Source organism: Camelus bactrianus, unplaced genomic scaffold (assembly GCF_048773025.1).
Source record: "Camelus bactrianus isolate YW-2024 breed Bactrian camel unplaced genomic scaffold, ASM4877302v1 HiC_scaffold_154, whole genome shotgun sequence".
Taxonomy (NCBI): domain Eukaryota; kingdom Metazoa; phylum Chordata; class Mammalia; order Artiodactyla; family Camelidae; genus Camelus; species Camelus bactrianus.
In genome coordinates, this window is record NW_027413924.1 from 733481 (window position 1) to 744288 (window position 10808).

The window sequence follows — 10808 nt, forward strand, 5'->3', positions numbered from 1 at the left end:
CAATGCTCAGAAAGTTGAAAAGAAACAGGTAATTTAATCTCTGCTGGAGGGACTACTGGTACAGCTTTACAGGAGGACAATCTATTAATATAAAAATAAAATACTACAAACTGGTGATTCCATTTCTCAGTGTCTACCCTAGAGAAATAATTTGTTCTTTTACAAATTGCACTGCAGCAATTTGTAAAAGAAAAATGGAAAAATCTAAATATATATCACCAAGAAATATATATATAGTCTTGGATATGTATCCCTCTACTGTGGAATATTTTGCAATGATTCAAAGGAGATATACATGCATAATATATATACAGAAAGACAAGGAAACACAATCAAGACATTAAGTGGGAAAAAATAAGTTCAAGAACATACATTCTTCCTATTACTCATGTAAAAGTGGAAAAGAAAATGATTCCTACATATTCCACATAGACCCATCTATACACACACACATACAGACATACAGACTGACGTACATAAATGTGTTGGAAAATCACTGGTAGGAAAACTGACAAGCAATCATTACCTGCAGGAAAGAATCCGTGACTGGTAGAAGGCAGTCAAGGGAAATATCAATCTATTCGTTTATTATTTTCTCTGCAACATTTAATTAGAAATATTTGCAAATACATAGAAAGGTTAGGAGAAATGTAAGTGAACATCCATAAACCAACCTAGATTCTACAGTAGTCTATTATATTTATTTTATATCTATTCACCATCTGTTTTTAATGCATTTCATGTTGCAGATGTCCATACAATTTACCCCTAAACACTCCATGCATATTAACTAAAATTGAGAAAGCAAATTATATTCAGTGAAATACACAAACCTCCAATGTACCATTACTTGAGTTCAGCCTATAAGATCCAAGCCACTATCAAGATAGAGAACATTACCATCACCTATAAATCTCTCTTATGTCCCTATCCAGTCAATCCCCACACCCACCATCCTAGAGGCAGACATAATTTTGAGCTTTTTTTCAAGCACAGATAAGTATTGCTTGTTTTATAATTTCATAAAAATGAAACTATATAGTAATGTTCTCATAAATAAAATACTGAAATGCTAGTTTACATATTGTTTATGGCCACTTTCAAGCTACTAATAGCAGAGTCGAGAAGATGAAACACTCCATTGCTAGCAAAGCCTAAAATACTATCTGGTCTTTTAAAGAAAAAAGTTGCATTTATATAGGCTTTTTTGTTCCAAACTGACAGTTGAAACTATCTTATGCAACTTTTCCCTTATACAGGAAACTAAGACCAAGAGATTTTAAATGACTTATCTAACCTTAGGTGGAAATGTAGAACTCAAATTTAGGTCTGCATTCTGAGTCCTAGTCTGATCATCTTCTCAATATACCGGTAAATTTCTACAACTTATCAAGCAAAAATATATATGCCCACAGGCTCACTTTGACTCACATGCCCTATCTGTAAACTTCAAAATGAGTTAGAAGTTTAGTGGAACAGAATCATTGTGAGCTAAGGGAAATTAAACCTTTATGAACAAGTTTTTCCACAAAGAAGACTTTCATAGTGTGGAGCTAAACTAATGAATCCACAGTACTCTCAACTTACAAACAGGTGGATCACAGGTGGAAACTGATTAAGTGACAATTTCTTCATCAAAAAAATAGCAAGTGCTTATTATGTGCTGGGTGCTGTAGGGATACAAAGTCCGGCTGTGAGAACATCCAGTGAGTAGGAGCAGTGCATAGAAAAAACTATCATCCAATTTACAAATTTTAGGTGTCAGAGGTGATAAGTGTGGTATTATTTTCATCTGGGCATGCCAGAGAAGGCTTATGATGGAGCTGGAACTGAAGAGATTATGACGTAGAGGATGAAGGGTGTGGGAGAGGGAATGAACAGGGCACCCCAGACCAGCGGGCCTCAGATACACCTATCTGGCTGTGACAGGAGGTATACCAGGAATATGGTGTAAAATGGCAGGTTATGAGGTTGGAAACGTAGTTCTAAGCCAATATGTAATGCACCTAGAATGCCAGGCTATCTGGAACTTATGTAAACATTCTGAAAGCAGAGGGAATCCAAATAGTTTTGGGGTACCGGGAAGTAGCATTAACAAAACTACAGCCTTAGAAATAATTTGAGAAATACTGGGTTAGGTCTTTCAGCCGCGGGAGGCTGGAGAGTGATGCGAGGAGGGGAGCTGCCCAACTGGAAAAAATGCACAAGGAGCTGACATGATGCGTGAGGAGCTCACATGGAGCAAAACAGCAGTTTATTGCAGTACAAGCGGGTGAAGCGCGTCCTCGGGCGTTTGCACTTGTCCTTTTATTATGCCCGCTCAAGCGTATTGTTCATAATACTTTCTCATGCTATTGGCACATGCATACATTTACTTCCCACCTCACACACATGCAAGTTATTGTGAACTTTGACCTCGGTCCCATGGCCTACTCACTTAAGACTGTCGACAAGGTCACAACAGTTCCAAATGATTCTTGGATCTTTCTAGAGGTGCACCAGTATTTAAGAGCCCACGGTCTCCAGTCAAAAAACACTGCACTGTTTTTTAACAGCAGATAATAGCTAAAAGCCAAGGGTCTATTTAAGCTTGGAACAATTTTGAAAGAAAGTTACAAAAGATCTTCATCTGGTGCTTAAGTTTTACAATCAGAGAATTTACATGAAAAGGCACTGCCAGGCCCTGATAAAGAGGGGCAGAACTGGTAGGAATGTTAAGGGCTATGCAATTTGCAACAGGTGGTTAGCATTGCAGAGCTAGGAAAGTCAAGCCCCCGAGGCTCCCTGTGAATGTGCACCTTCACAAGGCATTGGAGGATGAGGCCAGATGGAAGAGTGGTGAGCAGGTCAGAGACAATTTATTCCTGAACTGACGGTGGTAGGGTGTGCATCATAGAGAGATTCAGGAGATGTTATGGGAAATAGAACTGGCATGATCTGGCCGGGTTCAGAGCCCAGATGACAGCAGTGATAGTCACAGTCTTCAAAAACTACAAATACAGGAGCAACTCAGAACTTCAGTGAAGGGGGAAGAGCCCCACTTAATCAGTTAATCATGTAAGATACTTGAGTTATCTAAGCCTCACTGTCAGGTTTATGGGGTATGCAAGAAGCAACTGCAATCTGAGATGATAACCAAGAAGTAAAATTTGTCAGTAACCTTTGCAATTGTTTTAAGATGAAGATGAAGAGAAGACAAGGCCCAAAAGAGCACCTGGGAAATACATATTCAGGAAACAAGAGAACCAGGAAAGGAATGGCTAGAGAAGTGTGGAGTGGGGGTAAGGGCCGCTTTTTATGAGCCACATACTGCCAGCCGGTCAGAAACCACCAAAAGAAAAGTACCTCATTCTGTACACAAGGGCCAATTCCTTACCCTGGTATTAGCAAAATACTAAGAGGAAATCATAAATAAGAGCCAGCTCCACAAATGTCTCAACAACAAAGTTTAAACAGATATGGGGAGGTTGTTAGGTTAGAGAATTCTTTTCAAACATATTATTAGCTAACAGCACCGTGTAGGGAGAGGATGAGACTGTTAAATTAACCTCCATTGAGTCTGAGGGCAGGTAAGTTAAAAAATAATCAGAAGCCTGTATGAAGTTCTCATTAGAGCTATATAAGCAGCTGAATAGGGCAATAAAGCAGGACACAGCAGAGCTGGGAAACAACTCCGGTTCTGTTATCCTAATCAGATGCACCACCCAGGCATGTTAAGCTCAGCTGAGTCTCCCATGAGAAAGTTAAGGGGAGGCTTCTTCTGAACACTGAACTATGAAAACCCATTCATGCTGTACTCAAAAGAAAAAAAGAAAGGAAAATGCCCAAACACTGGGTGAACCTTTATGCTATTAAATGCCAATACCATCAAAGACATTAAAAATAATGTTGTAGAAGACTAATTACAGCTAATTAGATTGGGGACATTTCATAATACTGCTCACTTATCCAATCAATGTTTATTATGTCCCTACTAAGTGCCAGGCCCCAGACTAGGTGTTAGGGAGTTGTGAATAAGAAGTTTATGTCTAGTAAACAGGCAACAATAATACTATATGAAGTGACAAATGCTATGGTGGAAAAAGGTATCACAGGGTACATTGAAGCACTTGACCCAGTCTTAAGGAGGTCAAAGAGGAGTTCAAAAACATTTCCCAGAGATCAGGCTCTGAAAGCTGATGTCTGACTAGCCAGGCCAAGTTGAAGGAAGGAGACACTCAAAAGCTAGGAAACCATCCCAGAAGGGTTGGGAGAGAACTACGTAGGACAGTAAGGCGACAGGAGAGAAATACACCAGTGTGCCTGCAAACAGTTTGTAGGTCACACTAAGAGCCCCAGGGGAGAGTAAAGATTTACATGAAGAGGTGCCTATAAAACATCCAGTTGAAAATTTCTGACAGGCATTTAGAAGAATATAAAAGAGTCTTAGGGACTAGAGATGCAGATTTGGATCCCAACATAGAGACAGTAACTAAAGCCACAAGAACACCTAAGTTCTAGCGGGAAGTGCGGACAGTCTCCACACTGAGAGGTGATGGAGAGGCCCAGGGAGGCTCCTAACGCATCAACCTGTAAGAAGGTGGCAGAAGGAAAAAAAATCATTCCCCTTACACATTAAGTGATAAGACTAGGAATCTAACTGAATATACATACATATATATATATTTTTTTCTTTCCCTTGACTTTATTTTTTTGGTCAATTAAGCTTTTCTAAAATTATACTGTTACAATTTGTCAATTTCTAGTGATCAGCATAATGTTTCAGTCATATATATACACAAATATATTCATTTCACTCTTTTTTCATTATAGATTACTACAAGATATTGAGTATATTTCCCTGTGCTATACAGAAAAAATTTGTTTTTTTAATCTATTTTTATATATAGTAGTTAATGTTTGCATATCTCAAACTCTCATTTTGTCCCCCCATCCCCTTTCCCCCAGTAACCATAAGACTGTTTATTATGTCTGCAAGTCTCTTTCTGTCTTGTAGATGAGTCCATCAGTGACTTTTTTTTAGATTCCACATATGAGTGATATTATATGGTATTTTTCTTTCTCATTCTGACTTCCTTTACTTAGACTGATGATCTCCAAGTCCATCCTTGTTGCTGCAAATGACATTATTTTATTCTTTTATATGGCTGAGTAGTATTTCATTATATAATTATACCACAGCTTGTTTATTCAGTTATCTTTTGATGGACATTTTAGGTTGCTTATAGTAAATAGTGCTGCTATTAACATTGGGGTGCATGTGTCTTTTTGAATTAGATTTCCCTCCAGATGTATGCCCAGGAGTGGGATTGTTGGGTCATAGGTTAGGTCTGTTTTTAGTTTTTTAAGGAATCTCTATACTGCTTTTCATAATAGCTGCAACAAACTACATTCCCACCAGCACTGTAGGAGGGTTCCCTTTTTTCCACACTCTCTCCAGCATTTATCATTTGTGGACTTTTTAATTATGACCATTCTGATTGGTGTGAGGTGATACCTCATTGTAGTTTTAATTTGCATTTCTCTGATAATTAGCGATACTGAGCATTTCTTCATGTGCCTATTGGCCATTTGTTTGTCTTCATAGGAGAATTACTTCTTTAGGTCTTCTGTCCATTTTTGGATAGGACTGTTTGTTTTTTTGTTATTAAGCTGTATCAGCTTTTTTTTTTTTTTTAACATTCTGGGAATTTAGCCCTTGTCAGTTTCATCATTTGCAAATATTTTCTCCCATTCTATAGGTTGTCATTTTGTTTTGTGTATTGTTTTCTTTTCTGTGCAAAGATTATAAGTTCAATTAGGTCTCATTTGTTTATTTTTGCTTTCATTTCTATTGCCTGGGTTTACTGCCCTAGGAGAATATTGCTAAGATTTATTTCAGAGAATGTTTTGCCTATGTTTTCTTCTAGGATTTTTTTTAAATTGAATTACAGTTAGTTTACAATGTTGTGTCAATTTCTGGTATACAGCATATTGCTTCAGTCTAGCTGTATATTTAAAAAATTTATTTATACATTAAAAAATTGCACATAGGAAAATGTTAACAGTGATTACTTTAAGTGATTAAAGATTACAAGTTTTACTTCAAAATAAATGTAATAAATGCTTCATTAGAAAATAATTAATTTATTTTTGAAAGTAAAATGTTTTTTCTTCTATTACAAAAGCAATGTTAAATGGTCCTTAAACAAACATGATGATAAATCATGGTAAATTTGTTACTAAAGATAGGAGGGTTTTTAAACTTCTTTGAATACAGCTGATTTAATTCTGTAGATCTTTATTCAAAAATGAATTTCAAAGAAATCAAATTATTTCAAGAGTGAAGGGAGGAGCTCTTTAACATAGTAAAGCACATACTACAGTTATTGCAAAGGTACTGGAAGGCCCCCCCACACTCTCTCCCTCCCTTCCACGAGCAATAAAGGAAGTGCTGCCCCCTGGTGGAGGACGGCTCAGTAAGCCTATGCGGCTGCCACTGCCAAGCCCACGACTGACCTTCATTTCCAGCCTGAGCACAGGGTAAGGCAAGTCCTGTTACTTTCCCAACAGCACACATTTATGTAAAGTATCTCCAATATGTCACCTCACAGGACAAAGAGCATCCTAGAAAACTGGGAGAATACACACATTTGCCTTCTCCTCTACAGTCAGACACCCAAGATAGGATGGAGTCTGATCTCCGAGGCAGACAGCATTATCTGAGGTATGACCTAGAAAGGGAAAAAGTGACTGAAAAAAAAATGGCACTTCATGGACCTACAATAAAACAGATGCACATGAACAAAGTGGAGATTTTAATAGTTTTGATCCAGAAATCTGACCTTGCTTGGAACCAGTAACTTGAGTTTTCAGTTAATATTAACATAAAGTGTCTATTGACAGATAACCTTAAGATAATGACAAGTGGTCGTCGTCACTAAATGACACCATGTCACGACATAATTTGAAGAGTAAAGAAAAGTTCTGTCCATAGAGGGAATTGAAAGGCCAAGGATTCTATTACTGAGTGAGTGAATTTTGATAGATCAGATCTGTGGGTTCAATGTTCACATATATGAAATGAAGGCACAAGATTAGTTTAGTAACTTTCAAGCTTTTTTTTTTTTTTACTATGAGTCATAGTAAGAGACATTTTACAGCAGGGTATCTGAATACACAAAACACAGGTAAGTTTCATGGAACACCATTATCTCTTAAACTTAGGAAGAATAATGTTCATGGAAAGAGAGACAAATGAGATTAAAGCAATTGAACTTTAAAGCAGAAGGGAGATGATTAAAAGAGCAAGATTCTGGAGGAGACATGGCGTAGACAAAATCAAAAGGACTGATATTAGTCTTGGGAATGATAGGGATCACTTTTTTCTTCACAGACAGGAAGGACGGAAGGAGGAATCAAGAAACAAAAGCCTTTTGAGATTGAGAGGTAGAAAATTGACAGAAGCCTATCTCTGAAATCTTCAGTCATCTCAATGAGGAGAGTAAAACACTTACTGAGCAGCGTAAGCTCTAGTTGTTAAATAAACATTTTATTTTATGTAGGACTGTTTAACTTTGATTCCTATTTTGTTTATCACAGTGGAAATTTAATAACTTTCAATATTCATAACTTTTAGTAACTTACTTTACCAGAATTAAAATTTGATTAGGATTTGACATTCTTAAAGTATTAGTGATGTCTTAGACACATTACAGAAAAAGATTTAAATGAAGAAGCCAACTTAGTAAAGTGTATTCCCTGTGGCCAATATTGGTTAATATTGTTTTCTCCTTAATAATTTGACATTTTCATAAGGAAAATAATCTCAAGTATGCTACCTATAGACTAATTCTAAGGGAAAAACCTGTATTATTATTGTAATGAATGTCATCTGCCTTGTGGAATTAAAAAAAATTTAAACAGACTCAAAGTATTTTTTTTATATATAGTATATACAAGAATTTACATTTAATTTAGAATAATTTTGAGAATTTTGAGATCATATATTCTACTTCTATTAATATAATCTGTATTTTAAAATGTTATTTTCTAGTTTTTATTTATTTCAAATATTTCACTCCAACTCTTTCTTATTTCTTAAAGTAAAAATAAAAATGAGCAATGATTTGCTTTGACAAAGTAATTCTTAAGGGTTTAGCAGCAATAAAGTTTATTTAACCTCTCAGTTTAGATTGGTTTTACTCTGTAACAGCAAATACTGAAGAAATTAGACTAGGTCTGAATAAAGCTGGTGGTGAAACTGAGTTTTCTACAATACCATAATGCAGGCAGTTCTCTTGTAAAACAATATATGTGTCTCTAGAAAAAACCTAAACTTCTGCAAAATCATACCCTAAAAATACAGACAAGCCACTCAGAACTATGCAGCTTTGTAATCTCTGTACTAGCAAAACTGGTAAGTGTTCTCATAAAATTCTACTATAGTTGAATATTTGCACCCAATATCAGTTAGTCTTCTCCTTTGAAATGTAAGTCCACAATGGCATTCAATTCTGTTAAAGATAAATTGTCAAAATTAAAAATTCTGATCCAGGATGTAGCCTTTCTTCTTTAGATACTACCCTCTTTTTTTTTTTTTTTGAGAAAACATGGGGAAACATTTTCATGGTTTATTTGTGTTCGCAGCTCAGCCAGGTAGTCTAACATTGTAGAAATCCTAGTAGTTCTTGAAGCCATTAACTGGCCTCTGTTCGCCCTCTTCCAAAGGATTGTCAGGTGTTTTCCTTAAGGTCATCATTTATTGCTAAGACTCTGTGAGAAAGCTCATCCTTCAAGGCTTTAAAACATTGTTATGATGGAGACAATTATTTCTGGACCAATGTGACTTTCACATTATACTGACCTTATCACTTAATGATGAATGAACTGATTCTCACTACAGAAGTGTGTTATGTAGAAAAAAAATTAGACAGCAGTCTCTAGCTGTCCCATTGCTATGTCATGATTCATGTAGTGGACAGTATTTGTGCACATTCATGTTTATATATACATAGCACCATGTAGTAAAGGAAAAGAGCTTTAGGATTTGGCTGACTTGGCCAGTGGAATCAAATTTAGGTGAATGAGTTTTGGTTATGTGAAGTAAATACTAATTATCTGGTAGGATTCTTTTGGAGATTGAGATAATTTACATAAAACATCTAGCACAGTGATGGGCATATTGCAGAAACTCAACAAGTGTTATTTCATTTTCTAGTGATGAATCTTAAGGCTAAAAATACTAAGTGACTAGCTACCCATGTACATAGCAAAAGTCAGATTCACTATGTAATTCTTATGAGAAATTCCTATACACACATACATAACTGTAGGTTCATAGATAAATGCAGCTTCTCCTACAGATTTAAGGTTTATTATTCCCTTAATTGATTAACGTTTCACTAGTTCATATCCTTTTCTATCCAGATATTAAGGCTGATAATGATAAAAAAAAAATTGGTAGGGAAGCTCTCTCCTTGATGTAACTTCCTATACTAATTAGAATAGGACGCTGTACTAAGGTTGTGTCAGCAGTTTAACTCATGCCTGTTTGCACTTTTCCAGTAGACTATAAAATGTTTCCCTAGCTGCCTGATAATAGTCTGACATTGGCAAATTCATTGCTTCCTTTTTAAAAAAATGGCATCTCCCCCGGGCAAAATAAAATATAGCAGGTTGCTTGTTTTATGTTACTGCATTATGTTGATTGTGTGAGTCTTCCTTTAGAGTAATTTATAAATGAATATGAAATTCATTAATGTGAAGTTAACACATTTCTATTTTTTTCAGTAAAATTTCTTCATGTTAAGATGGTCAGTATTTTATTCTTTTATTTATAGATAAAATTATAGCAACAAAAATTATTTTCTTTTCCCCAGCTTTCCACCTTTTAGTATAAAAAGGAAAGAATATCTTCTTTGTTTCTATAACAGATTTGTTTACAGTATCTGCGGTTATTTACCTCACAACACCGTTTGCAGTAACATTGCAGATTCTGCATGCTCTAGATATTAAGATGTGCTGTATGAGTTTGTAGTGGTTGTAATTTTGTTGTTTTATATTTTGAAATGTTAAGAATTAGAACTCACAGAATTTGACATCCCAAGTTTTCATTAGGTTTTTGAGCTGTTATGAATATTAAAAGTTATAATTAGGGATCTAAATTTGCATGTATTAAGTGATTAATTTTGAAATCATATTACACACAATAACATTTGTTTAGAGTCAATCGATATGTTTGATCAAATTTAAGAGTCATGAGATACACACTTATTTTAACTATAAGAAAGAAAAAAATGCTACTCTTTAAATTATGGCATCTCATCAATTTCTGAGAAGCTGAGACATGAAAAAATATATGTGCCTTTAGACTCAATGAAATATTTCAGGTGTGTATTTAGACTTGAGGGCTCTTCTTTGGCGAGGAGCAGATTTTGTGTTGCTGGTTGTTGAAAACCCTGCTCAATACTATGTATCTGCACAGCTATGCTGGTTCTTCTTGTTCATTCATTTGTTCCCTCCTTTAGTATTTATTGAGTGTCCTTCAGGTGCAAAGATATGTCATGTTTCTAGTCACACAAGATTTCTTCTCTTGGAACTTCTTTTATATATCTGGAATATAACACAAAACCAAGTAATTGTTTGATGGTACAACATAGTACTTATGTCTCCATCTAGATTCCAAACTATCATAAAGATTGCTCTTTTTCACATATTATGTATCTGCTTCATTTCCTAGCACATAATTTGTAATTCATTGTAACTTCTTGATTAATAGAGATTTGTTTATAATGATAAGAAAAAAGTGTAGTGGGTACACCTGAAAA